The 27546-nt window shown below is 42.9% G+C and overlaps 1 protein-coding gene across 1 annotated transcript in view; it reads right to left on the bottom strand.

The window, feature by feature from the left end:
- Positions 1–359: 359 nt before the first annotated feature.
- The window catches only part of DMRT1 (doublesex and mab-3 related transcription factor 1), a 230960-nt gene continuing 203773 nt past the window's right edge, over positions 360–27546 (bottom strand). Inside the window, exon 6 of the transcript XR_008328214.1 lies at positions 360–372. The gene's annotated coding sequence lies outside the window, so the exon portion shown is untranslated. The remainder of the gene's footprint in view (positions 373–27546) is intronic.

Raw genomic sequence — 27546 nt, 5'->3', positions numbered from 1 at the left:
CATACCTCCTTTTTCTGCATCCTTATTTTAAAATTTTTCCAGCAACCTCTAATTTTATTTACTTATGGCACTTCCTTTAAATCCTTATTCCCATGTCCAATTGTTTATCGCTGCAATTCTATTTTACATTACTCAAAACATTTTAGCACTCATTAATTTTACAACAGTTCTTAAGGTAAACTTTAAATTTCTTCCAATCTTCTTCCACCGTCTCTTTCCCTTGGTCTCGGATTCTGCCAGTCATCTCAGCCAATCCCATGTAGTCAATCACCTTCGTCTGCCATTCTTCCAGTGTGGGTAGTTCTTGTGTCTTCCAGTACTTTGCTAAAAGTACTCTTGCTGCTGTTGTCGCATACATAAAAAACATCCTATCTTTCTTTGACACCAATTGGCCTACCATGCCCAAGAGAAAGGCCTCTGGTTTCTTCGCAAAAGTGCATTTAAGCACCTTTTTCATTTCATTATAGATCCTTTCCCAGAAAGCCTTAATCTTAGGGCATGTCCACCAAAGGTGATAAAAAGTACCTTCAGTTTCATTACATTTCCAGCATTTGTTATTGGGCAAATGGTAAATTTTAGCAAGCTTGACTGGGGTCATGTACCACCTATAAATCATTTTCATAATATTCTCTCTTAAGGCATTACATGCCGTAAACTTTATACCAGTGGTCCATAACTGTTCCCAGTCTGCAAACATAATGTCATGTCCAATGTCCTGTGCCCATTTAATCATAGCTGATTTAACCATCTCATCCTGTGTATTCCATTTCAACAGCAAGTTATACATTCTTGACAAATTCTTAGTACTGTATCTTCAGCTTGTTAACTACCTTGAGTGTTGTAAGATAGAAAGGCGGTATACAAATTAAAAATGATGATGAATTCTGCACCCAGGGCAACCACCGCCACCCCCACCCCATGCTATGCCACTGCTCTTTGGTACTTCTGTGTGATCTCTGTGTTTCCACCCAAGTTTAATGCACACTCACCATTTTTTACTGGTTTGATTTATGGTAGCTCCTGCTGGCTTAGCAAAGCAAGTGCGAGTTAGGTCAGATTTACTCTTCTTTTGGTTTCGGCTCAAGCACCTGCAGCCCGTGTCCCTTCAGCTTAACTCTGGATGGCTTAGATATACAGTGGTCACTTGGTTCTCAAACTTAATCCGTTCTGGAAGTCTGTTCCAAAACCAAAGCGTTCCAAAAACCAAGGCGCACTTTCCCATAGAAAGTAATGCAAACCAGATTAATTCGTTCCAGACTTTTAAAAACAACCCCTAAAACAGCCATTTAACATGGATTTTACTATCTAACGAGACCACTGACCCATAAAATGAAAGCAATAATCAACGTACTGTACTCTAAAATAAGTAAGACAGTATTGTAGATGATAAAAATAAAAATTCATTTTTTCCCTTACCTGCACTGATGACAGTCATTGTTTGGATGGGGGTCTTTTATCCATTTCCGCAATCGCACAATCAATCAATCAGTAGCTGAACTGGGTTCCACACAGCCACAAAAACAAATTAATTGAAAAAGCCTCAAAAACAAAAAAAACAAAAAAAACAAAAAAAATAGCACAAACAAAAGCACCAAGCTTAATGCATTCCAGAAGTCCATCTGACTTCTGAAATGTTCAAAAACCAAGGCGCAGCTTCTGATTGGGGCAGGCGCCCTAGAAACAATAGCAGACAGCCGCATCGGATGTTCGGCTTCCGAAAAACATTCGAAAACCGGAACACTTACTTCTGGGTTTTCAGAGTTTGAGAACCAAGGTACCACTGTATTTAAAAGTGCATGGAAGGTAAATCTAACCATGGTAGTGATTTGGAACATCCTGGTTCAAGGGCATTATGCCTCTGAACACTGGTTTGGGGGGAACAACACACAGCAAGGGGAGGCTGCCATTATGCTATACCCCCCCCCCCCCCGTTTGAAAGAGGAGATTGGATTAGCTGGGTCCTTGTTATGTCCCAGCAAGGCTCTTCTGGTGAGCTCTTGCTCGCTCGCTTTCTCCTTTCAAGCTCTGCCTAAATTCATGCACATGCACACATAGCAGGTATATTATTCCAATAAAGCCTTGCAGATCCTCTGAGGATCTGAGTCCAGAGGAAGGGGGAACTCGATCAGCTGTGCCTTGTGAAATAAATGAAATGATGGGTTTAGAGGAGCTGCATTGAAAATGAAGCTCCGGCATTTTAGTGTCAAGTTACAGCGGTTGTCAAAATTGTGGCACCTGGAAACCTCACCAACACGGTGTGCTGTAGAGTTTGAAGGCCAGGGGAAGTCAGATGTACTCAGACTGTTGAAGTGAGGAATGGACCAAATGTATAAACACCTGAAATGTGTAAACGAGATTATTTTGATGGTTTATTTAAGGCCTTTTGAAAGTCCAAATCTAAATGTCTTCAGACCAAACTGGGCTAACGAAAATATTGGCATAAACATATATTTGCTGCCTTACTTACCTACCTACCTACCACAAATGTCACCGGTGGAACTGAAATGTTGCTGTGCAAAGGTCAAAACAATTGGATGCCTTGTAATTAGGTAAAACCTGTGCTTATTTTCTTTAAAAAAATGTTTAGGGGCACTCTCACTTTGACTCAAGAAAATCACCATTTTATAGTTCAAATTGGGAAAAATAAGTACAGTAAATGGACAAAAGTACAAAGATTCACAAAATGTCTAGGGGTATGTGTCAGATTTACGTATAAGCTAAACAAGCTATAGCTTAGAGCCCCACTCTCTTGGGGGGGGGCCAAAAAAAATTAAAGGGAAAAACCTGGATGTACACTTCTAAAATATAAGATAAAAAAACAAATAAAATAAAACCTACATACAGCAACCGTGTTTTGTGTTGTGTAGGCCCCTATGATGTAAGTCATGGGCCCCGCCTGCTAGCCTGCTCCCTAAAATATCACTGGTTTGCTCCTTTCTTTATCAATTACTTTGATAAAATACATATTTTGTTATGTGCAAATGGCTTGAGATACCTATGAGGTCCATAAATTACCATGTAGCATATATTCAACACAAAAAACAGCGACAATTTGTTGTGGACAAAGGACAGCTGGACATAGAAAGGGTCCCATTACCTTCAGGAGCTGAGGGCCGCATCAAACCTAAACCTGGCCCTGTGTGTACCCCTGCGTCCCCCCAGAAAAAAATGAACTGGGTGAAACACAGATTGCCTACCGCCCAGAGAGATGCTTAGCTGCATTAACTTGCTTGCCTTGGGTTCTAATCCAAACATGGGTGAAGAGAGGAAGACTTGGTTACCTGAATCCCATGGCGCATCTTCTGCTGCTGTAGTTTTTTGTTGCCGGAGGAAACTTGCAGTGACAGGCTCATCTACATTCATGATTACTGCCTAACTAGTTGGAGGGTATTAACTTATTTTGGATGTTTATAAACTCTTGCTGAGACCCAAGGACCCTCTGGATTTCATGAAATCCTGGCCAGAGGTGGGGGGGTTGATCTGGGAAACCTGCCGTAATTGAAAAAAATCCGCTTCATCTCTCGGTTCACAACATCACAGATCATCTCTAACTTAGGAACCCATGGCTCCGATTTAATGCTAATCATGTAACATCTGTTTAATTTTAAAATTTATATGGAGGCTTTTGGGGAAATCCCTTGGAGTTTTCCAACTTTCTCTTTCCTCGACGTACGGAGAGGATATAGAAAGTTAATTTCCTGTGCAGAAATACAAAATGACAGAAGGCTCGAGGTTAAAACTATTTACAAAGAAAATCACTGCCAATGTTTATAATATACTGCTCCGATTTGAAATATTTAAGGTGTTATTTGGCAACCAGCGTTCTCTTGGTATTTAAACATATTACAAACCTTGTACAATAAACTTCAATGCATTTTTTTTTAAAAAAGAAGACCCTTTGTATTGATTTTTCCCCATTGAATTGTGAACTGTCTGCTCATATGGCTATCTGTTTACTTTAATAAACGAATAACTTGTTGGAGTCTCCCATTTTCCCACCCTCAGGCTTGTTCTGGAAGGGCTTAGCATGCAGCACAAAGCCTTATAACCCAGAGAGAAAACAGATGAAATGTAATACTGTCAGCTGAGACTTACATTGTTATCTGCAGTCCTGACTGCATGGAGAAGGGATTGCTTAAGGCAGTGGTTCCCAATCAGCTAATTACTGAGGAGCCCCTATTTTTCAAAAGCCAAACCACGGACCCCCTACTTTTGAGAATTTTGATAACTCTTTGGAAGTTACTTCTGCAAAGCAATTTTTTGAACAAACTTTGGGGTAGCCCCTAATATGATTTTAGGTACAGTGGTACCTTGGTTCTCAAACTTAATCCATTCCGGAAGTCTGTTCCAAAACCAAAGCATTCCAAAACCAAGGTGTGTTTCCCATGGAAAGCAATGTAAAATGGATTAATCCATTCCAGACTTTTAAAAACAACCCCCAAAACAGCAACTTAACATGAATTTTACTATCTAACAAGACCATGGATCCATAAAATGAAAGCAATAAACAATGTACTGCAGTCACATAATCAATCAATCAGTAGCTGAACTGGGTTCCACACAGTCAGGAAAACAAAAAGAAAAGAGCTGCAAAAACAAAATGCAAAATAAACAGCAAAAACAGACAGACCTCAGTATTTGGTATGGTTATAAATTTAACTTTGTATAATCAAATAAAAATAATTTCCCCCAAGAAAGATAAATCAGTTGCCTTGGTCTCCCTGGTGCAAGGAGTGATATATAGCTGTGTATTGCTGGGTCAAAATCATCATCACAGTGTGATTTCAAAACCGATTTGGGCCAATATATTGAAAAATCGCACAACGCTAAAACAAACCATAAAATTTGTGATATTACTATTCAAAAATGACAAAAAATTAGTTGGGGGAAGGCAAGGGATGGGGGCGTGGACCCCCGGGTGCATTCCCTGGACCCTCTGGGGGGGGCCCGCCCCCTAATTGGAGACCACTGGCTGAAGGGGGTGGGAAAGTCCAAGGATTTGGATGGAGGACCATTCGGATGGAGGACCAGACCATACAAGCATTTCAGAGTGACAAGCATGGGTTAGTGGCTAAAAGATGAGCACGGAATCCACATTGTCAATTATCTGACTCATTTCCCATTCAACACACCACTGGAGTATAAAGCCACTTCCGCCCTACGGAGGCGGTAGGATTGTGGGCATCACGGGCACGATTGGCGGCATTCCCGGCTGCGTCACCTCCTGGCCGGCCAATCGGCTGGCTCAGGGGGCGTGGCCTGCCCTATTTAAGGCAGGACGCAGCCGGGGATCTCCCTCTTTGCCGTTCGCCAGCTGTTCTGAGCCTTTTGCTCGAGTGGCGGTTAGGCATTGGTATAGATCTGTAGATGGAAGAGGGGAGGTAGAGCCATGACCTGCCTCGCATATTGAAGGATAGTCCTGTAAAGGATTCCAGGGGCGTGGCCCTGTCCAAGCCCAGGGAGGTGAGGGCCTAAGGCACGCCCCCTATCGGTGACCCTAGGGGAGTTCCTAGTTGATGTGCATCAGCAGGACTCCCCCTACTGGTGGTTAACCCTTCCCGGACTTCAAGCGGATGGGCTGAAGTTGGATACAGTCGGTTAGGACCAATGCCTAAGCCAACACCACTCATCACCTGTAACCAATAAAGTTGTGGCCTTATTTAGACCATTAACCTTAATAATTGTGTCATGTGTCTTTATTTCCACCGGGGGGGGGACTCGCCACACAACACAAAATGAACTGAGTTGTGTTGTGCTGCATCAGAATCCAAGGTGCAAGCAGTTGTCCAACTATGTTTTTCTGTGTGAAACCGGTTGTGTGTAAGACTTCTCCCTACACATAATCGCTGTTAACAGAAACACCTAACTCTCCTTACTCTCTAGTCTAGCGAGAACTTTGTACCCACCCAAAAGCATATCCAGGAAAGAAAATTCAAAATAAGATAAGGTTCTTGCACCCCGCAGCGGGCGGCAAAATGCATAAAAACACTGGAAAAGCAAGCAAGCAATATGTCAGAGATGGCATCGCTTAAGAACCTCGTTGAGTAATGTGCGGAAATGTGAGACGCCCAGGAATGCTCTGTCCAGTAATTCAAGGCTATGGAAGATGAAGAAAATATTTGCTTTCAGGTCCTTTTTCTTTCTCATTCCATTAGCAGCCTGTTATCAGACCAGAAAATCTGACTATCTGCCTCAAAATTGCTTACTGAAGCAGTGCCTTCGCTGACTGAAGAATAGTCTAGGAACTATTTAGCACAACAGCAGACGGAACAGCTGACATATGAAAGATGGTTAATTATTGCCTTAACCTGTTTTTTTGTGGTGCTTTAAAGAAGTATTAAGATCTGCCAGTGAAATTAGGAAAGGAAGGCTGAGATTTCTCTGCCACTGTGCAAAAAATGAGGTGGAGAGACACAGTGCGTGAGACTTCACTCTGAGATGTTCTTTCTAGAGTTTCCATCCTCTGTTGCGAGCATTAAAGGAGAGAAAGTACCATGTAAGTCGCCTTGAGTTCCTCAGAAGGAAGCTGGGATATAAATGTAGTAAAATACATACAGTGGTACCTCAGGTTAAGTACCTAATTCATTCCGGAGGTCCGTACTTAACCTGAAACAGTTCTTAACCTGAAGCACCACTTTAGCTAATGGGGCCTCCTGCTGCTGCCGCGCTGCCGGAGCACGATTTCTGTTCTCATCCTGAAGCAAAATTCTTAACCCGAGGTACTATCTCTGGGTTAGCGGAGTCTGTAACCTGAAGCATATGTAACATGAAGCGTATGTAACCTGAGGTACCACTGTATCTACCGTATCTATTCACCCTCTTCCCATTATATTATAAAAATGTGCACTCAACAGCAAACATTTTTCCTCCACTTCCTCTCAGTTTGTATAATCACCACCAAAACAATGAAATGTCTAGCATATTTCCCCCCGAGAATTCCTTACTATGGCGTTGGGTTACATCACCCTTTGCCAACTTGGTGCCCTCCATATCTTTTGGACTATAATGAAAATCTGTGAGCTCTGTGGGAGTTAAAGGTAAAGGTAAAGGGACCCCTGACCAGTCTTGACCGACTCTGGGGTTGTGGCGCTAATCTCGCTTTATTGGCCGAGGGAACCGGCGTACAGCTTCTGGGTCATGTGGCCAGCATGACTAAGCCACTTCTGGCGAACCAGAGCAGTGCACAGAAACACCGTTTACCTTCCCGCCGGAGCGGTACCTATTTATCTACTTGCACTTTGACGTGCTTTCGAACTGCTAGGTTGGCAGGAGCAGGGACTGAGCAATGGGAGCTCACCCCGTCGTGGAGATTCGAACCTCCGAATTCTGATCGGCAAGCCCTAGGCTCTGTGGTTTAACCCACAGAGCCACCCGCGTCCTGTGGGAGCTACTTCTGAATAAACATGCATAGGATCAAAGGAGCCATTTCATTGGTCCCTTCACGCCCCCCCAATAAAATATTTGAGGGGCTGCCAACCCAAGTTGATGGGCATTGCCATTTAAATGGCGTGCATGCTCCATGCCTTGTGATCGATTATGTAGAGCAGGACTTACCTGTCCCCCTCCTATTTTATTTAAGTTGGCATAAGATTCAGTCCACAAGGCTGCAGTCCTAAGTACATATGCAGCCCACCTGCTAGTGAAACACTACAAACCCTTACACACCTGTTGACCAGAGAATAGTTGATAAATAATAACTTTAATAATAATAATTTTATTATTTCTACCCCGCCCATCCAGCTGGGTTTCCCCAGCCACTCTGGGCGGCTCCCAACAGAACACTAAAAACAGAATAAAACTTCAAACATTAAAAACGCCCCTTAACAGGGCTGCCTTCAGATGTCTTCTAATAGAACAAATAGGTTTGTGTTGCACAGGCAATGGTGACTCTGCCGCCATAACTTTAATTGTGTCTGCTATCTACGGCTGTCTATCATATTGTTGCATGCCTTGGTAGCTCAGTCGGTAGAGCATGAGGCTCTTGATCTCAGGGTTGTGGGTTCGAGAGCCACCTTGGGGAAAAGATTCCTGCACTAGATGACGCTTGTGGTCCCAACTCTGCAATTCTGACGATTCCATGATCATCAGCCTCTCTCCTAGCATGAATTGAGAGGGAATTCCCAGCCCGTTCTTCCCTTCTTCAGCAGTGAATCCACTTCTGAGGATGAGTTTATCCTCCTACTCCTCAGTAGAACTGCCGGTGGGAAAGGAGACAATATTCCCTGCAATATGTTTTGTTTTTGTTTTTCCAGATGGCTGTTCCAGATGCCTTTAAATGAGGTATGCATTCTGTCATCCTCAATCCCCCTAAAAGTGGAGCCCTACTGGGATGAGGTGTGGACTCCATCAGCTGTTTCTGGGATGTTTCTGGTGGTGACACTCCATTAATATCACATTACTCGTTCCTGATTTTATAAGGGTGATTTGGACAGGAAATGTCCACAGCACCTTTGTGAGCATGACAATAGGACTTTAGGTGTGTGCAGATGTTCAGTGAATGTCTACTTTCGCTGCTCTTGACTGACCTCTATGCATTCCCCTGAAAGTCTGAATAGAGCCTAGATGTGTTTATGTCTCTTTGTGATTATGAAGCCTAGGTCATATTCAGCTTAACCAGGGCTTTTATCCCGCTGGAATTCACCAGAACAGAACTCAGTTCCAGCACCTCTTGAGTGGCACCATTGCAATTCTAAGAAAACGAGGAAGGTCTTCTTGGTGAGTTCCAGCACCTCTTTTTCTAGAGAAATAGCACAGAGCTGAACCATTTGCTTTCTTGTACCTCCTCAGCTTGCTATGGTTGCTAATGGTTGCCATATTCAGAGCCCAGGAAGGAATTTGCCTATAGACAAATGGACAAGTTTTGCCTTTGGAGAGCCAGTGTGGTGTGGAGATCCAGTGTGGTGTAGTGGTTAAGAGCGGTAGACTCGTAATCTGGTGAACCGGGTTCGCGTCTCCGCTCCTCCACATGCAGCTGCTGGGTGACCTTGGGCCAGTCACACTTCTGTGAAGCCTCTCAGCCCCACTCACCTCACAGAGTGTTTGTTGTGGGGGAGGAAGGGAAAGGAGAATGTTAGCCGCTTTGAGACTCCTTTGGGTAGTGATAAAGCGGGATATCAAATCCAAACTCTTCTTCTTCTTCTTCTTCCCCATAGCAAAAGGTCACAACTTGAGGCAGTTAAGCATTGAGCAGAATCCTAGTCCTTGACTGATGGGTGAAGTGGTGCATTACTGAACCAGAGATGTTTTCAGGGTACCTGTTAAAGGAGTTTTGATGGATGTCCCTGTCCAGGTGCCAGCATGAGGCTGACAGGCCATAGGACTTCCAACAGCAGCCTTAGGACAGCCACCTCAGGAGACTGACGTGTTGGGGAGACCATAATCCTTGGCACAGCCCTGTAGCAGTTCCAGACCGCTGGCAGGAGGCAGGAATGGATAGATACCCAATGCCTGAGCCAAAGCAATCAATAAAGTTGTGGCCGTTTTAAGTAATCAATCAATTACTCCCTGTGGAATGCCCTCCCTTCAGATGTCAAGGAGATAAAGAACTGCATAACTTTTAGAAGATATCTGAAGGCAGCTCTGGAAGTTTTTAATGCTTGATGTTTTACTATGTTTTATATATGCTGCATGAGTTTGACCAAACTACGGGAGGCAGTGGAAGACAGGAGTGCCTGGCGTGCTCTGGTCCAGGGGGTCACGAAGAGTCGGACGCGACTAAATGACTAAACAACAACAACAAACATATATGCTGCAAGCCAAGAGTGGCTGGGGAAACCCAGCCAGATGGGCAGGATCTAAATAATAAAATTATTGCTAAAAGTAAGTAATCAATCAAGTAATCAGGTAAAAGTAAAGAACCCCATGACTGTTAAGTCCAGTCAAAGGTGACTATAGGGGTCAGCGCTCATCTCCGCTTTCAGGCCAAGAGAGTCAGCATTTGTCCGCAGACAACTTTCCAGGTCATGTGTCCAGCAGGACTAAACCGCTTCTGGCACCACGGGACACCGTGACGGAAACCAGAGCGCACAGAAATGCCGTTTACCTTCCCGCCACAGTGGGAACACTATCTACTTGCACTGGTGTGATTTCCAAATGCTAGGTTGGCAGGAACTGGGACAGAGCAACAAGAGCTCACCCCGTTGCGGGGATTCGAACCACCGACCTTCCAATCGGCAAGCCCAAGAGGCTCAGTGGTTTAGACCACAGCGCCACCTGCATCCCAATAATCAAGTACTCAATAAAGTTGTGGCCATTTTTAATTCCAGATCACTATCTGCCTGAGTTTGTACTTTCAAATTTCACCTTAGAATTTGATTAGGGGGAGGGAGGCACTGCGACAGGGACACCCAAACCAACCAGCACCACTCCTTTTGCTGTTCATGAAGCTGTATCTTTTCTCTGGAATATATTGCACTGAATTAAAAGTTACGCATTTTAAAGATGACATGATATTTGAATGTAAAGAGGTATGTTGTGAATTGTACATTTGGTTGGGCCAATGATCTAAAAACTTACAGCACAAATTAGCATTTAATTTACAGGAAAAGACCTTGAATAATTCAGCTTGACCATAAAGAAGGCTGATCGCCGAAGAATTGATGCTTTTGAATTACAGTGCTGGAGGAGACTCTTGAGAGTCCCATGGACTGCAAGAAGATCAAACTGATCCATTCTGAAGGAAATCAGCCCTGAGTGCTCACTGGAAGGACAGATCCTGAAGCTGAGGCTCCAATACTTTGGCCACCTCATGAGAAGAGAAGACTCCCTGGAAAAGACCCTGATGTTGGAAAGATGGAGGGCACAAGGAGAAGGGGACAGCAGAGGACGAGATGGTTGGACAGTGTTCTCCAAACTACTAACATGAGTTTGACCAAACTGCGGGAGGCAGTGGAAGACAGGAGTGCCTGGCGTGCTCTGGTCCATGGGGTCACAAAGAGTCGGACATGATTAAACGACTAAACAACAACAATTCAGCTTACAATGGACCCTGTTTGGAGATCTACCAAACGGCTGAAGAAATCATATCGAAAATGGTCCTGCTAAGAGACTGGCAGTGAGACGTACTTGTTAGGCTGTTATATTATTTTATCTAGCAGGGCCTTGGGGGTTACCGTACGTCATATGAGTCTGCGATCAGTATAAGCTGCTAACGAAATATTCACGTTTTTGCGAAAAGACATTTGTTTGCCTCTCCTCGCTTTCCCTGACCTCCTTTCCCCCATTTTCCTGTCTCCTGCTTTTGCTTTTGGTTAATAGTCGGAGGAAATGGAAAGTTGCCTTTGTGCGTGTGTGTGTTTTTACACTCTTCAATCATTTTAAAGTAAGCCCACAGCCGTCTTGTCAGTAAATTCTAACGTTTCCAAGGCCATAAACGACATTCCACACCATAAAATGTTGCAGGGAGCTATAGTTTTGCTTTTTGGAGCGGTTCTTGAATTCCATCGCACTAAAAAGAATCAGAAAAGTGGGATTTGGAGGAGGAGGAGGAGTGAGTGCGAAGGAGAATCTGAAGTGGAGCCGACAGAAAGAGAAAAGTTCCAGGTTCACCCTGAAGCTCGCTTCCTCCCCTTTTCAACTTTCCAATAAGAGGATTATTTTAAATCAGGAGCATTGTTTCCAATGAACATGGGAGGGGGGAAAACTGGACATCAAAGCTTAGCACCTGAAGGATTCCACATGCTGTGGCTTAATAACACAATATACAGCATTACATAAATCCCAAGCAACGTTATTCATGGACACACATACAATAAAAGAAATTACTGTCGGGGTCAGGTAACCGATATTTAAAACCAGCTCCGTTCCCTATCAGGCGGTGTCCCCTCACATTAGAAGGGTGTTGACACAGGGCAATGAAACGTTATTTGCTTTTAAAACTCCCCCAGCCTCCCCGCCTGCCCCTTTCACAATTGACATTTCAGTTTTGGACCTGGCTCCTGCACATCTGCAAGTTACCCAGCGGAAATACCAGAATCTTGCATGCTTCTTTGATTGTTACATTCGAGATATCATGTGTGCTACCAGCTCAGCTGCTGCGAGGCATTAAAGTCAGTTACTCCAGGCTTGTAAAGTACTTTGGAAATGCTATAGACAAGGATTAGGGCAGATGAGTATCCCACATGTTTTCAGGAGGGATGATTAAAGCAAGGTTATACACTGCACAGTTAAAGTGATATATGGACTACATGCCGGGAACAATAGCTTGTGGCCCTCTTGGATGATTTTGGATCTTTTTAGTCTTTTTTTTAAATGATGTGTGTTTATTTCAAACTATTAACATTTCTAAGAAGAGCAGAAGGAACATTTTCATTGAGAAATATTTATGAGGGACAGGGGAGGGGAATGTGAACTGCATGTGGCTCTAAGATGTTTTGTTAAAAGTATTATCTAAACCGATGCAGTCATGAAATTTTCAGTTTTATGCTTGCCATTTATGCCATTCTTTCAAAGTTTCTGAACTCTAGCACCCAAATCCTGCAATTACAGACCCTCCAAGCATCCCTATTTTCCAGGGACAGTCCCAGATTTACAGAAGGCATCCTGGTTTCCAATTCGATCCTGGAATGTCCTGCTTTTCCTTAGTAGGTCCCTATTTTAATGGGAGAAATGTTGGAGAGGCTGGAGTTAGCCGACCCTCGAGCCATCTGAAGGCAACCCTGTATAGGGAATTTTTATTCATGTTTAATGCTTTCTTATGTTTTTATATATGTTAGAAGCTTCCCAGAGTGGCTGGAGCAACCCAGTCAGATGGGTGGGGTGTAAATTATTATTATTATTATTATTATTATTATTATTATTATTATTATTATTCTATAGGGTGACCCTATTTTCATTGGAGAAATGTTGGAGGGTATCATATGAGTAAGTCACTTCCCAGAGCCATTTAACTCATTATGGAACAAAGGGACAAAGTCTCATTCAGGAATGCACACAAGCCCCATTGAGGGATTCAGTTAACAACAACAACAACAACAACAACAACAACAACAACAACAACAACAACAACAACATTTTTGCCTGGTGCCTAAAGGTGTAGAATGAAGGCACCAGGCAAACTTCCAAGGGAAGAGCATTCCACAGACAGGGAGCCACCACAGAGAAGGCCCCACTCTCGTGTTGCCACTGTCCGGACCTCTCAAGGAGGAGGCACACAAAGGAGGCCCTCCTAAGATGATCTCAGGGTCTGGGTAGGTTCATATGGAAAGAGGTGGTCCTTGAGGCTTTGTAGGTCAAAACCAGCACTAATCGGTAGCCAGTGCAGTTGGACCAGGATCAGTGTAAGATGCTCAGACCATCTTGCTCCAGTGAACGGCCACTGAATTCTGCACCAGTTGAAGTTTCTGAACCACCTTCAGAGGCAGCCCCACGTATAACGCATTGTAGTAATCTAACCTTGAGGTTACCAGAGCATCGACAGCAATAGTTTGGCGATCCCTGTTCAATAACATATAACCATGTACATGTTGTGTCACTGAAAACAAAATGTTGAGTATGTGGAAGAATGCATTGCTTGAATTGTTGAAATACATGTTACTGTCTTATCCGTGTAGGATGATATTAACAATACAGCGGTACCTCGGGTTAAGTACTTAGTTCATTCCGGAGGTCTGTTCTTAACCTGAAACTGTTCTTAACCTGAAGCACCACTTTAGCTAATGGGGCCTCCCGCTGCTGCCACTGCGCCGCCGGAGCACGATTTCTGTTCTCATCCTGAAGCAAAGTTCTTAACCCAAGGTACTATTTCTGGGTTAGCAGAGTCTGTAAGCTGAAGCGTATGTAACCTGAAACGTATGTAACCTGAGGTACCACTGTAAAACTAAAACTGTAAGCCACTCATTTTTAAAAGTGACTTGCAAGGCAAGCCAAGATATAAGTGCTATAAAACATGGCTTGATCCCTGTTTTAACCTGTTCTGCGAAACGTCATGTCAGCGTTTGTGAAGCACGTTTATGTTATATTGATCGCAAAAGAAGATATTTAAATGTGGGTTTAGTTCTCCCTTTGAAACCAAGATAGGCTGCAACAAATGTTCTCCTGTTTCAATTTTTGGACACTGAGCTATTTCAGCAAGGATGGGGCAGGGGTTAAATCAGTTTTGAGAATCCTTAACATTATTTCATCCTTATTGGATGCCAGCTAGGGATGGGGAAGTAATTCAATTCAGTTCACATTTTTATATAAACCTGCCTAATTCTCTTTTCAGCCAACAATACATGAACTGAAATGCAACAATCCTTAGGAATTTACACCTCTTCAACCAAAAAATGTGCACAGAAATGCAAGTATCAGGGGAAATGTGAATTTAAAAAATGTTTATATCACTGAATATAACATACAAAAATGCATTATATCAGGGGACATAGTTCATAAAACTGTGTAGCTAAACTGACACATGGGATTAGCAGTCAGGAGGAAACAAAGTACCAAAAACAATGGAGTAAATTTATGGTCTATATAAGTGAGAACTGTAGAAATTTGAAGATGTTAGCAGGACTGAAATAAATCTTATGTCATGGTTTTAGTCTTTTACCAATGAAACTCTGAATTAAAGATTGGAATAAGAAAACCTGTGGAAGGGAAGGAGAGAAGTCAATGGCTCTATGGAGCATAAAGTAAGATAGATGTAAAAAGACTTGATATTTTTGTTTGTTGGTGTTGGTGTATCTAAAATGAAAACTTAATAAAAAGTATATTAAAAAAAAGTGTATTTGAAACAAAATTGTATACAAAGATGTGTATATTAGTGGGGGAATCACACTGACAGGCCAGTGAATTTTCTCGAGGAGTTTTTAAAAAGCTAGTGCAGGAAAATGGTTAAGCAAACTGAGGTTGGGGAAAACGAGAAACCGAGAAAAACCTCAACTGACAGGTTCCTCCACCCCAACTTTCAGCTTAACTTAAACCAGCAGAATGGACAGCTTTTGCAAAAAGCATTCCCCTTCCGTCTCCCACCCACAAAGATAGGGAGACCCTCTGCTGCAGATTTTGGGGGGTGCTGGGGGCGGCAAGGGGCAGGAGAGGAGTGAAAATGATGCCAACCCTCTTTTTTTAGTGCTATTCCTGAAAATAGTTTCGTCACCAAATGTTCAGCATCAAATTGAATTGTATGTTTTTATCACGAGATTCCATTTCTTGGGCCTCTCCATTTTAACACAAAATTGTTTACACAGACCCGGAGAGAGTGGATTTTATTACACGGCAAGGAGAGATTTGGGATTTGGTTTCCGATTTTCCTCTCCCCGGCATCCCCCAAAATGAAACTTTTATAGCTCATATTTAAAGTGCTATCCATTAAGTGCACCTTATAAAGAACAGCACATGCAATGGCATTTCGGTAACAAGAGTAGAAGCCGTTCTTTCCAGGAGACAAGATCTGGCCTGAGCGATGTGAATAATCAAAGCATATTGAGATTTTCAAAGAAACAGAGTTCCAAAAACCATAAAGTAATCAGGAAGGATGAAGACATGCATCTCCTAATTACTTTATTGTAAGAAATTGCAAATACTCATAACGAGCCATTACTCCTTTAGTTAAGGTCTAAAATCTATGTTACTCGTATATATGAATGAAGAGAAATACTCCTGCAGTTAAAAGCAGGTTTACCTGAGAGAAAAAAATAACACAATCTTCTCTTCTTTTATTTTCTTGCAGCCTTCTCAGGAACAACGGAAACTTGTTCTTCCTCACATATATGATTGATAGCTACAGTAAGTGATTTTTAAAGAATGATGCTGAGTTTTGGGATGGAGTAATAAAACAAGTGGGACGCGGGTGGCGCTGTGGGGAAAAGCCTCAGCGCCTAGGGCTTGCCAATCGAAAGGTTGGCGGTTCGAATCCCTGCAGCGGGGTGCGCTCCCGTTGTTCGGTCCCAGCGCCTGCCAACCTAGCAGTTCGAAAGCACTCCTAGGTGCAAGTAGATAAATAGGGACCGCTTACTAGCGGGAAGGTAAACGGCATTTCCGTGTGCGGCTCTGGCTCACCAGAGCAGCGATGTCACACTGGCCACGTGACCCGGAAGTGTCTTCGGACAGCGCTGGCCCCCCGCCTCTTGAGTGAGATGGACGCACAACCCTAGAGTCTGTCAAGACTGGCCCGTACGGGCAGGGGTACCTTTACCTTTTAATAAAACAAGTAACAGCTTTAACGAAGGATGCTAGAGAATTATTTTATTTCATTAATTTTAAATTGGAAATATTCCTCTCTTGAACAAGATAAAGCAGAAATAAAAAGTGAATAAAGAAATGAAAAGGTATGTTATATCACTATATATGCAAACAACTACAATTCCATATATGTTTGTCTAGTATGTAGGTATATGAATGTTATTATTATCCATATATATATATATATTTATAAATGCCTCCCAAATATTGTTGTACTTGTCCATACAAAGTCTATAAATTATGAGTGCTCTCATGTTTTCAATCCACTGAATAAAAGGGGCCATGGAATAATCCATTTACACTGTCCAGTTGTCAAATTCCATGTAGCAGATAGATAATTCAAAAGAATATTTTCCTCTGAAGGATATTGGAGAATTCTGACAGAAATGGAAATTGTTGAGGTTTGCTTATAAATCCCATATCAAGGGTGGAAATTGATCTGGGGAATACGATCTGGCTTTGCTGCGGTTGTTTTCTGTCTGAAAATGATACACAATTAATGACTCCCCCCTCCTTTTCTTTGCATTGAAATGAATGGGGTAGAATAATAACTCTTGCAAAGAAGCACCTGAAAGCTTACAGAGATTATTTGGAATGGGAGAACAGTGGGGAAAGGGTTGCGTGACTTGGTGGAAGTAGTGTTGGTGCTGACCTTTAAAGCCCTAAATGGCCTCAGTCCAGTATACCTGAAGGAGAGTCTCCACCTCCATCGTTCTTCCTGGACACTGAGGTCCAGCGCCGAGGGCCTTCTGGCGGTTCCCTCATTGCGAGAAGCCAAATTACAGGGAACCAGGCAAAGGGCCTTCTCGGTAGTGGCGCCCGCCCTGTGGAACACCCTCCCACCAGATGTCAAAGAGAAAAATAACTACCAAACTTTTAGAAGACATCTAAAGGCAGCCCTGTTTAGGGCAGCTTTTAATGTGTGACATTTTAATATACTTTTAATCTTTGTTGGAAGCCACCCAGAGTGGCTGGGGGGACCCAGCCAGATGGGCGGGGTATAAATAGTAATTGTTGTTGTTGTTGTTGTTGGGTCCTCATACAATAAAATAAGCCTAACGCAATACAGTGGTCCCTTGGTTTAAGAACAGCTTAGTTTATGCACAACTTGGATTAAGAATGCTGCAATCCTGGAAGTAGGTGTTTTGGTTTGTGAACTTTGCCTTGGAAGCAAAACATGTTCCGCTTCCTATTGAGTGTCTTCCATTTGTAAATTGAGTTTCCCGCTAATCAGAGGCTTCCTATTGAGTCTGTCAGCACCCGAGCACCCATACAACACAGAGGTCATATTTGGAGCTTTTGTTTTTGCTCTCTTTTTTTGCGTTTTTGTTGGTGTGCCTTTTTTTATTTTTTTTACTGTGACTTGTTCTTCATTTTATGGGACTGACTTGTAACTGTGGCTTGCGACTTCATTTTTGTGACTTGTTTTTGTGACTGTGTAGAACCCAGTTCAGCTACTGGTTGATTGCGTGGCTGCAGAAATGGATAAAAGCAAAGCCCCCCATCCAAACAATATCATCAGTGCACGTAAGGGAAATAATTTTTATTTTTTATCATTTTCAATACTGTCTTATTTATTTTATAGTACAGTACATTGATTATGGCTCAATGGCCTCGTTAGATAGTAAAATTCATGTTAAATTGCTGTTTTAGGGGTTGTTTTTTAAAGTCTGGAACGGATTAATCCATTTTGCATTACTTTCTATGGGAAAGCACACCTTGGTTTTAGAACGCTTTGGTTTTTGGAACAGGCTTTCAGAACGGATTCAGTTTGGGAACCAAGGTACCACTATACAAGCATTTAGATATAACATGCCGCTTGGGTCAAATTCACTGGAACTCGCTCTGTGCAACAACAGCTTGAAGAATGGGAAAGGTTGTGGAATGAAAGGATAAAATTTACAGCCTGAAATGCTTTGAAAGAGAATATGATGAAAATGATGCACAGATGGTATATTACACCAGTGAAATTAGCTAAAATGTATAAGACAAATAATAAATGTTGGAAATGTAAAGAAAAAGAAGGAACATTTTATCATATGTGGTGGGAATGTAAAAAAGTAAAGAACTTCTGGGAAATGATATATAATGAGATGAAAAAGATGTTGCAATATACATTTTTTGAAAAACCAGAAGCATTTTTACTTGGTATTATAGGTCAGGACATTAATAGGCAAGATATTAAATTGATTTTTTTATGTAACAACTGCAGCAAGAGTATTGTTAGCCCAGAAATGGAAACAAGAAGAAATTCCAACGAAAGAAGAATGGCAGGCGAAATTAATGGACTATGCAGAATTGGACAAAATGACAGGAAGGATTCGAAACCTGCGGGACCAGAGATTTACAGAAGATTGGAAGAAGTATATGAATTATTTGAAGAGCAACTGTAATCAACAAATTACACTAGTAGGACTACAAGAAGTTTTGTAAGGAGAAATATACGAAATGTTACAAAGTAGAAAAAGATAGAGATATTGGTTATGAGTTTGAAATGTAACAGGGAAGATAAGAAATGCATACTGAGAGATTAGATTGGAAAATTTTCAGACAGGATTGATGAAAGTCAAAAATTTGAATAAGATGTAAAAGTATGTTTAATTACTGTTGAAAATGATATCTTTAAAAACTAATAAAAAATTATATATATAAAACAACACATGGGGCCACATACAAATGGTGTGCAAATTGTTGGCCTCTGCCTTTTGGACAAATGGAAACTGTTGTCCTTCTGCCATACTTGGGCGGCCACTTTCCGTCTGTTTTCCTACAGGTTCTTTGGAACCTTCCCAAATGTTTCCTAAGACTATAGCAAAATAATATGTATATATCAATCCATGGACAGCTCAAAATTAGTTTGGGGGTCATCAGAAAGAGAACAATGTCTGACCGATAACCCAAGATGTGTTCCAAAGGTCGCAACAGACTCTTGTGTTTCAATGCTCCGTCTTTTGAAACTTGAAAGAGTCCTTACTGGCCTTTGCACCTGAAACCTCCAGCTGTTTCAAACCATCTCTAATCTATAGGATGCCCTTCACAAATAAAGGGGACTTTGTTGCCGCCTGACACACGGCAGGTTATTTAAACATCCACTGGAATGTGATATGTTGTCTTTCAGCAACGTGTTATAATTTAGCAGAGATTTACATGCATCCAACCCACAAGCACAACTATTAGCCATTTATTAAGGCAGCCTGTTTGGCTGGCAAGGAATAAGAAGGTTTGATCAGCTAAGCTGGAAAGTCTCCCAAAACAGTTTGAAATCCTGGTGAATTTAACAGGCTCAGGGGGTGGTTGGCCCATGCTAACTGGTCTCCCACCCCAGCAGAGTCTTGTCAATTCCAGCCGCACCAGGTAACGCCCAGTGGCAGACTTTGGGCTTTAAAATTTCAGCGGCTCCCTGTGCAACATCAAAATTTGGTGCCTCACCACCTCTCACCTTCACTTGTTCCTCATTGTTGCAAAGTCCCCTGAGGCGTCTGGTTTATGGTTACCAGACATCCCCGTTTGCCGGGGACAGTCCCCGGATTTACAAATCTGTACCCGGACAAAATCTATCCCCGGAATGTCCCTGGATTTCATTTAATGTCCCCGGATTTATATGTTAAGTGTTGTAGATTTATTAGTAGGGAATGAATGTTGTGTGATTGGTTCAATGGCACAAGACACATCATATGGGGACTTCTGGCGAGGCAAAATGGGCGTCATGACAGCGAGCAGCTCCTGAAGCCAGCCAGAGCCAACTGTACTACCAGGCTGCCTCCGGGCTGCTGAGACTGCCGCTGCCGTCGCCACTGCCAAGGGGGAACTGGGGATACCTGGTGCATCAACTGGGGGAACCGCTCACACACACACACACACCCGTGCGACCCAAATCAAGCCGGGAGCTAGAGTGTCCGGCCCCCCGTCCAACTGCCCAGCGGCGCTCCGGGGCCAGTAAAAACCCTGGAGCTGACGCAGTGAGAAGGAGGAGAGGAGAAGGAGAAGGGAGACAGAGAAAGAGGAAGGAGAAAAAAGAGGGGAGCCCTGACCTTGCCGTGCCCCTGCCGCCGCTGCCACTGAGGAGAGGTAGGAGAGTGCTGGGAGGGCAAGGACACATGGCCAAGCCCAGGCCCAAGCCAAGCCTACTCCATGGTGGCTAGCACTCCAAGAGAGCAGGCTGAGGCCCAGAGGAAGGCTGCGCGACAGAGGAGACCACAGAAGAGAAGATATTACTTCTTTATTTATTTTTTAAAATAATTTTTTTCCATCTTTTTAAAAAAAAGTGTCCCCGGGTTCTTTGAAAAAAATCTGGTAACCTTAGTCTGGTTGGCTGTGCACCCAGTTTGGGTGAATCGGTCGCGCTGCCATAAATGCATCTCTGTAATTACTAGTTTAGCATCTTAAAAAGCAGAGACATCACCTTGCCAACAAGGGCCCGAATAGTTAAAGCTATAACCTAATATGCTGCGTCCTTGTGTCTTTCTTATCCTCAGGCAGGTGGCAGGTCCTCGACTCACAAGGCCACCTCTCCCACAGGGCTTAGTGCTGAGGAAAGAGGAAGGCAGGGCGAAGCAGCAGCAGCAGAACATTAGCAGCCCTGTCTTGTGCCAACCTCGCATGGCGGAGAAGTCACAGAAGGTTCTGCCGCTCACAGACCACCCTCAGCAACCTATACGCACTTCAGTGATTCCTGTGATGACAGGGGAAAATTTTAGAGCCTTCAGGAAACCCATTGACTTAAATGAAGTTGGCGCAGCCCCTGGACCTTCTGCAACTTAGTCGCCAGATAAGGTTACCCAAACCCTGAATTGCAGAAGGGATGCCAAGCTCCTTGGCTTCCCGAACCGCTTTGTGAGATGTATTTATTAAGAAACACTCAACAAATCCTCATCACGTATCAGCCCCCGTCTTTCGGAGGGAACAGCGCCTGGTGCCAGGTGAACACAGAGCCTTTGTTTATCTTGCAGGAGGGGGAAATTATTAAGGTATAGGATAACATAATCCTTCTTTAAATATTATTACTGGGAATACTTTATCACCAAATCTTTCACTCCAAACTGAATTTTATTTTATCGCATTCCTCGGGCCTTATTTTAAGGCAAATTTGTTGACATAGGCAAGAAAATACGGCTCGATTCTGTTCCGCGGCCATAGGAAATTTTGAGGGAAGCCCTGTTCTCTGCGTCCTTGTGAATTACTGCCTTTTCCAGCAGTGCTGGTTTATGGCACAATGTCTTGCAAGCAGTTCTAGGCTTTGCAGCACCTGGACTCAAGTCTCCACTGCCTTCAAGTGCTGCTGTCTCACAGTGGGCTTAAATATCTGCATTTTGGCATGACATTAAATGGGAAAGCGCCACGTTCCTTGCATTCTTCATCTGGTCATTCAAGCACCTAAAAACTGCTAGGTGTTGCACAAACCCGATGGTAGCTGGAGAGGGGGATATTTGTTTAGACAGCTGTTGCGTTATGTCTAATATCTTATTAAAGGCTTTATCTTTTAAAAGGCTGCTTTTATTCAAGAGAAGCCAGAATGTAGCTCAAGGTACAGACTGGAAAATTTGCTTAAGGTATACAAACTGTCCTTGTCTCACCTGGGAACAGAGCAAAATTATAAATTTGACACCAGATGTCAAAGAGAACAACAACTACCAGACTTTTAGAAGACATCTTTTTCGTTTGCCTACCCATGGCTTAGGGCTTTAAAGGTCAGCACTAACACTTTGAATTGTGCTCAGAAACATCCTGGGAGCCAATGCAGGTCTTTCAGGACTGGTGTTATGTGGTCTCAGCGGTCATTTCCAGTCCCCAGTCTAGCTGCCGCATTCTGAATTAGTTGCAGTTTCTGGGTCTTAGGTGTTTAGAAGCTCTCCTCTCTTTTGAATCTGACCGCCCGCCCCCCCCGGATGTTTTTTCCAGTTCGTCACCTGGAGCTAAAACAAACATGAGGAAAGGAGCAGCAGAACTTACATTAGGAGGTGAGGATTAAGTTGCTGTTCCAATAGTAGTAGTAGTAGTAATAATAATAATAATAATAATAATAATAATAATAATAATAATAATAATAATAATAATAATATATTATTTATACCCCACCCATCTGGCTGGGTTTCCCCAGCCACTCTGGGCAGCTTCCAACAAAACACTAAAATACAATAACCTATTAAACATTACAAGCTTCCCTAAACGCTAGTAGCACTACAAGAAGTTTTGTAAGGAGAAATATACGAAGTGTTACAAAGTAGAAAAAAGATAGAGATATTGGTTATGAGTTTGAAATGTAACAGGGAAGATAAGAAATGCATACTGAGAGATTAGGTTGGAAAACTTTCAGACAGGACTGATGGAAGTCAAAAAGTTTGAATAAGATGTAAAAGTATGTTTAATTACGGTTGAAAATGATATCTTTAAAAAAAGCTAATAAAAATTATATTAAAATAATAATATTATTAATAATACCCTGCCCATCTCACTAGGTTTCCCCAGCCACATTAAAAGTTCAATTTCTTGCTAATTTCTTTCATTAAAATTGAATGCACTGGGGGCACCCTTTGCTTTTGCTGGATTATACCCAAAGCTGGGATATTTTTTGGTGTGTGTGTGTGTGTGTGTGTGTGGATGTTGCAGTTTGTTATGGCTTTGCATTGAGCCACCACTACGTTTGTTGTCAGCATGAGAACCAAACTAACCCACAGAGAGAAAGGAAAGAAAATCAAGTCCAGGAACCCATCATATTTTTTTCCCTGCTCAGGTGCATCTTATCCCCTGTGAGCCCAGTGGGGAGGTGGCAGGAAAACTCCTCAGCCGCAGAGACAGTCGGTGCAGAACCAGGGGCTGAGCCTAATTGCTACCAGAACTTGCCCACCTTTTGGGGGATGAGTGATGGCCCACTGGCATGTGACCTGGCTTGGCCATTTCCCTGCGCTGTTCAGGCTGCCGCGAGGAGATAACGTAACGTCTAGAGCGATGGGAAACTCTTTGGTACAGATGGTACAGAGCTGCCTCGTAAAATGAGTCACTCTGAATCTTCGCAGAAATCTCCGCTATAAAAATGATAATGGAAAAAGCAAAAGAAAACCTCCGAAAGGTCTTAAAGGCAATTTGTTCCAGCTTGGCTCTTCCATTTTCATTTTTCTTTAAAAAAGAACGTGCTCTTTCATGACAGAAAGGCAAAATCTGCTTCTCCTTTTCAAGCTTTTGACAGCTGTTAAGGTGTTTCAAATGAAGGTCGCTGTCTATTAAGGGCTGCTGGGGAATTGTACAGTAGGCAAAAGGAGGCAAAATTATTATATCAAAACATTTCCTTGGAACAGAGGGATGCTGGAGATGGTTCTGTATCCACAGCTTTCCTCCCTAATAAAAATACGTCATTTTAAAAATCTGAATTGGAATCAAGCAAAATAAGTAAATACTTCTCAATAGCACTGATGACAATGGTGGGTTATGAAGTGGTTACATATCTCCCTCTGGAATCTCTGAGAAATATACAAAATGCTGAATATTGGCTAGATGTGATACTGGTGATTTTTTCCCACCAAAGACTTACAGATGGAAGTTGACGCGAAACATCCCTGACCTGACCACTTTGGAAACCAGCAACTGTAACATTTTGCCCAAGAATACATGTGCTAATACCTATAACTTACAGCTTAAATTAAAGCAGACCTCTCAGGAATTCAGGTCCTTTCCATAGTCTCTGACTAACTCTGAATGTCCTTCATGCACAGGAATCCAAGCAAGAATTACAGGAAGAATCTCACGATCGCCACCAGACTTTGGTCCATCGCGTTCTTAAGGCAGCTGGGGCATTTGATATGGTTAGCCACACAGACCTCAGGACTTGGTTCACCAGCGGCTTTCCAGATAAATCCATAACAACATATTGCAATTCTGCAGAGACATGGTTGCTGCAAGCACTCCTGCTGCTCTTAAGACCATATTCCTCACCAGACAATGGATGAAAGAGCGGTCCCTCTGTCCTTCCGTTCTTTTCAGTCAGTGGTACATCAAGCGCTGCGGAGACTTTCAAGTCCGTCTCCATGATCATATATGAAAAGAGAGGGTACAGAATTTGGGTCGCCAACTGCTTGTCAAAGCCTGGAAGGAGAGGAAGCAAGGAGCAGGTGTGGAAGACTCCCTGGTCCTGAATGGGGTAACTGTGCCCCTGAAGGACTAGGTGTGCAGCCTGGGAGTCATTCTGGACTCACAGCTGTCCATGGAGGCACAGGTCAATTCTGTGTCCAGGGCAGCTGTTTATCAGCTCCATCTGGTACACAGGCTGAGACCCTCCCTGCCCACAGACTGTCTCACCAGAGTGGTGCATGCTCTAGTTATCTCTTGCTTGAACTACTGCAATGCGCTCTATGTGGGGCTACCTTTGAAGGTGACCCAGAAACTACAATTAATCCAGAATGCGGCAGCTAGACTGGTGACTGGGAGTGGCCGCCGAGACCATATATCACTGGTCTTGAAAGACCTACACTGGCTCCCAGTACGTTTCCGAGCACAATTCAAAGTGTTGGTGCTGACATTTAAAGCCCTAAACGGCTTTCGTCCAGTATACCTGAAGGAGCGTCTCCACATCCATCGTTCTGCCTGGACACTGAGGTCCAGCTCCAAGGGCCTTCTGGCGGTTCTCTCGCTGCGAGAAGCCAAGTTACAGGGAAGCAGGCAGAGGGCCTTCTCGGCAGTGGCACCCGCCCTGTGGAACGCCCTCCCACCAGATGTCAAAGAGAAAAATAACTACCAAACTTTTAGAAGATATCTAAAGGCAGCCCTGTTTAGGCCAGTAAGGACTCTTTCAAGTTTCAAAAGACGGAGCATTGAAACACAAGAGTCTGTTGCGACCTTTGGAACACATCTTGGGTTATCGGTCAGACATTGTTCTCTTTCTGATGACCCCCAAACTAATTTTGAGCTGTCCATGGATTGATATATACATATTATTTTGCTTTAGTCTTAGGAAACATTTGGGAAGGTTCCAAAGAACCTGTAGGAAAACAGACGGAAAGTGGCCGCCCAAGTATGGCAGAAGGACAACAGTTTCCATTTGTCCAAAAGGCAGAGGCCAACAATTTGCACACCATTTGTATGTGGCCCCATGTGTTGTTTTATATATATAATTTTTTATTAGTTTTTAAAGATATCATTTTCAACAGTAATTAAACATACTTTTGCATCTTATTCAAATTTTTGACTTTCATCAATCCTGTCTGAAAATTTTCCAATCTAATCTCTCAGTATGCATTTCTTATCTTCCCTGTTACATTTCAAACTCATAACCAATATCTCTATCTTTTTCTACTTTGTAACACTTCGTATATTTCTCCTTACAAAACTTCTTGTAGTGCTACTAGCGTAATTTGTTGATTACAGTTGCTCTTCAAATAATTCATATACTTCTTCCAATCTTCTGTAAATCTCTGGTCCCGCAGGTTTTGAATCCTTCCTGTCATTTTGTCCAATTCTGCATAGTTGTTGTTGTTGTTGTTGTTGTTGTTGTTGTTGTGGTTGTTGTTGTTGTTGTTGTTATTATTATTATTATTATTATTATTATTATTATTATATTTTTTTAGTTCCAAATCTGTCCTTTATCGGGGTGCTCTGAACAAGGAGTTTATTTCTTCTTTTCCACATCCTGCTCTGCTGCTTCCTTGGCTCACTTAGCCCGGATGCCAAAGAGCTGAGCATTTGCCTACACTATGCGCAGGCTGGCAAAGCCTTGAAATTCTTCTCTTCCTCCAAGATAACCCAAGCTTTCTTTTTTCTTTTTAGACCAAAAATGTTGTTGTTGTTGTTGTTGCATGGCGAGTTCCTTCCCCCCCCCCCGTGGAAATAAAGACACATCACACAATTATTAAGGTTAATGAGCTAAATAAGGCCACAACTTTATTGGTTACAGGTAATGAGCGGTATTGGCTTAGGCATTGGTCCTAACCGACTATATCCGGCTTCAGCCCATCTGCTTGAAGTCCGGGAAGGGTTAACCACCAGTAGGGGGAGTCCTGCTGATGCACATCAACTAGGAACTCCCCCGGGGTCACCGCTAGGGGGCGTGCCTTAGGCCCTCACCTCCCTAGGCTTTGGACAGGGCCACGCCCCCCAGAATCCTTTATCGGACTACCCTTCAATATGTGGGGCAGGTGATGGTGCTACCTCCCCTCTTCCATCTACAGAACAATACCAATGCCTGACCACAGGCCACGCCTCCAGAGCCAGCCGCTTGGCTGGCCAGGGGGTGACACGGCTGGGAATCCCCCCAATCGCGTGTGGCTGGGCTCCAGCCGCCACGCGCATGGTGGGCCCGTGAAGCCCACAACCCCACTTCCTCTGTAGGGCGGAAGTGGCTTTGTTGTTGTTGTTTATTTATTATTGAAGGCAGCCCTGTTTAGGGAAGCTTTTAATGACTGGTGTTTTAATGTATTTTTAATCTTTTGTTGGAAGCTGCCCAGAGTGGCTGGGGAAACCCAACCAGATGGGTTGGGTAGAAATTATTATCATCATCATCATCATCATCATCATCAATCTTTATTACGGTCCAGAGACCCAACAAATCATTACAAAGCAGTACACAATTCATAGAGCCTACCTAAACAAGCATTTTGTTCAGAATATAGGGATCATTGGTTCTTGCAACCACCGATAAAAACTTTGCCACTGCTAATGTTCTAGCATTTGTCTGGTCTTCCAATAGGAACCTGACATAGTGAGCCTCTGATTTTCCTGGGAAAGGTACCAGCAAGGGTAGTATCAGTTCAGCCCTGGCTTGCTCATATTTTGCACAATGCAACAAAATATGTTTTATGGAATTGATGTCTTGAGCACAAGAGCAAAGTCTGTCCTGGTATTATTATTATTATTATTATTATTATTATTATTATTATTATTATCAGCATTGGTACAATTCAGGGTTGAGGAAGCTCTGCTTTATCAGGCTCTGTGGAAAATGGCCATGTTGAACAAACTTCACAATGACCAGACATCTGTGAAACCTGAAAGTAATAAAGGATACTTCTTCTTTTTTTAGACGGCAAAAAGGAGGCTAAACATGTGGCAAAATATCTGTTTCTTGAGTTTAAGTAAACATTCTGTACGCCACATGCTACGGTAACTGAATGTAAGACATACATTTCCCCTAATCCTGGTCCTGTTTTGCTGAGGAGCAACATTCTGAGCACATTCGAGTGATGAAAGATTCTGATTAACTCTGAGAGCCACAAAAACACCAGTACAAAGGAGCAGATATGCCCATTCCCCCTAACTTGACCCGCTAGGTGCTACTTTGCATTGACTTCTACGGTAATTTAAGAAGTGTTGCCAGCCCTCCTTTTTCACTGTCGCTAATTTGTTCGGGAGGGTTAAACATTTTTAACAAACGGACCAAAGTTAATCACTTTTAAATCA

Source organism: Podarcis raffonei, chromosome 17 (assembly GCF_027172205.1).
Source record: "Podarcis raffonei isolate rPodRaf1 chromosome 17, rPodRaf1.pri, whole genome shotgun sequence".
NCBI classification, from domain to species: Eukaryota; Metazoa; Chordata; class Lepidosauria; order Squamata; family Lacertidae; genus Podarcis; species Podarcis raffonei.
The sequence above is the reverse complement of the archived record's forward strand: the minus strand, read 5'-3'. Positions and strand labels throughout refer to the sequence as shown.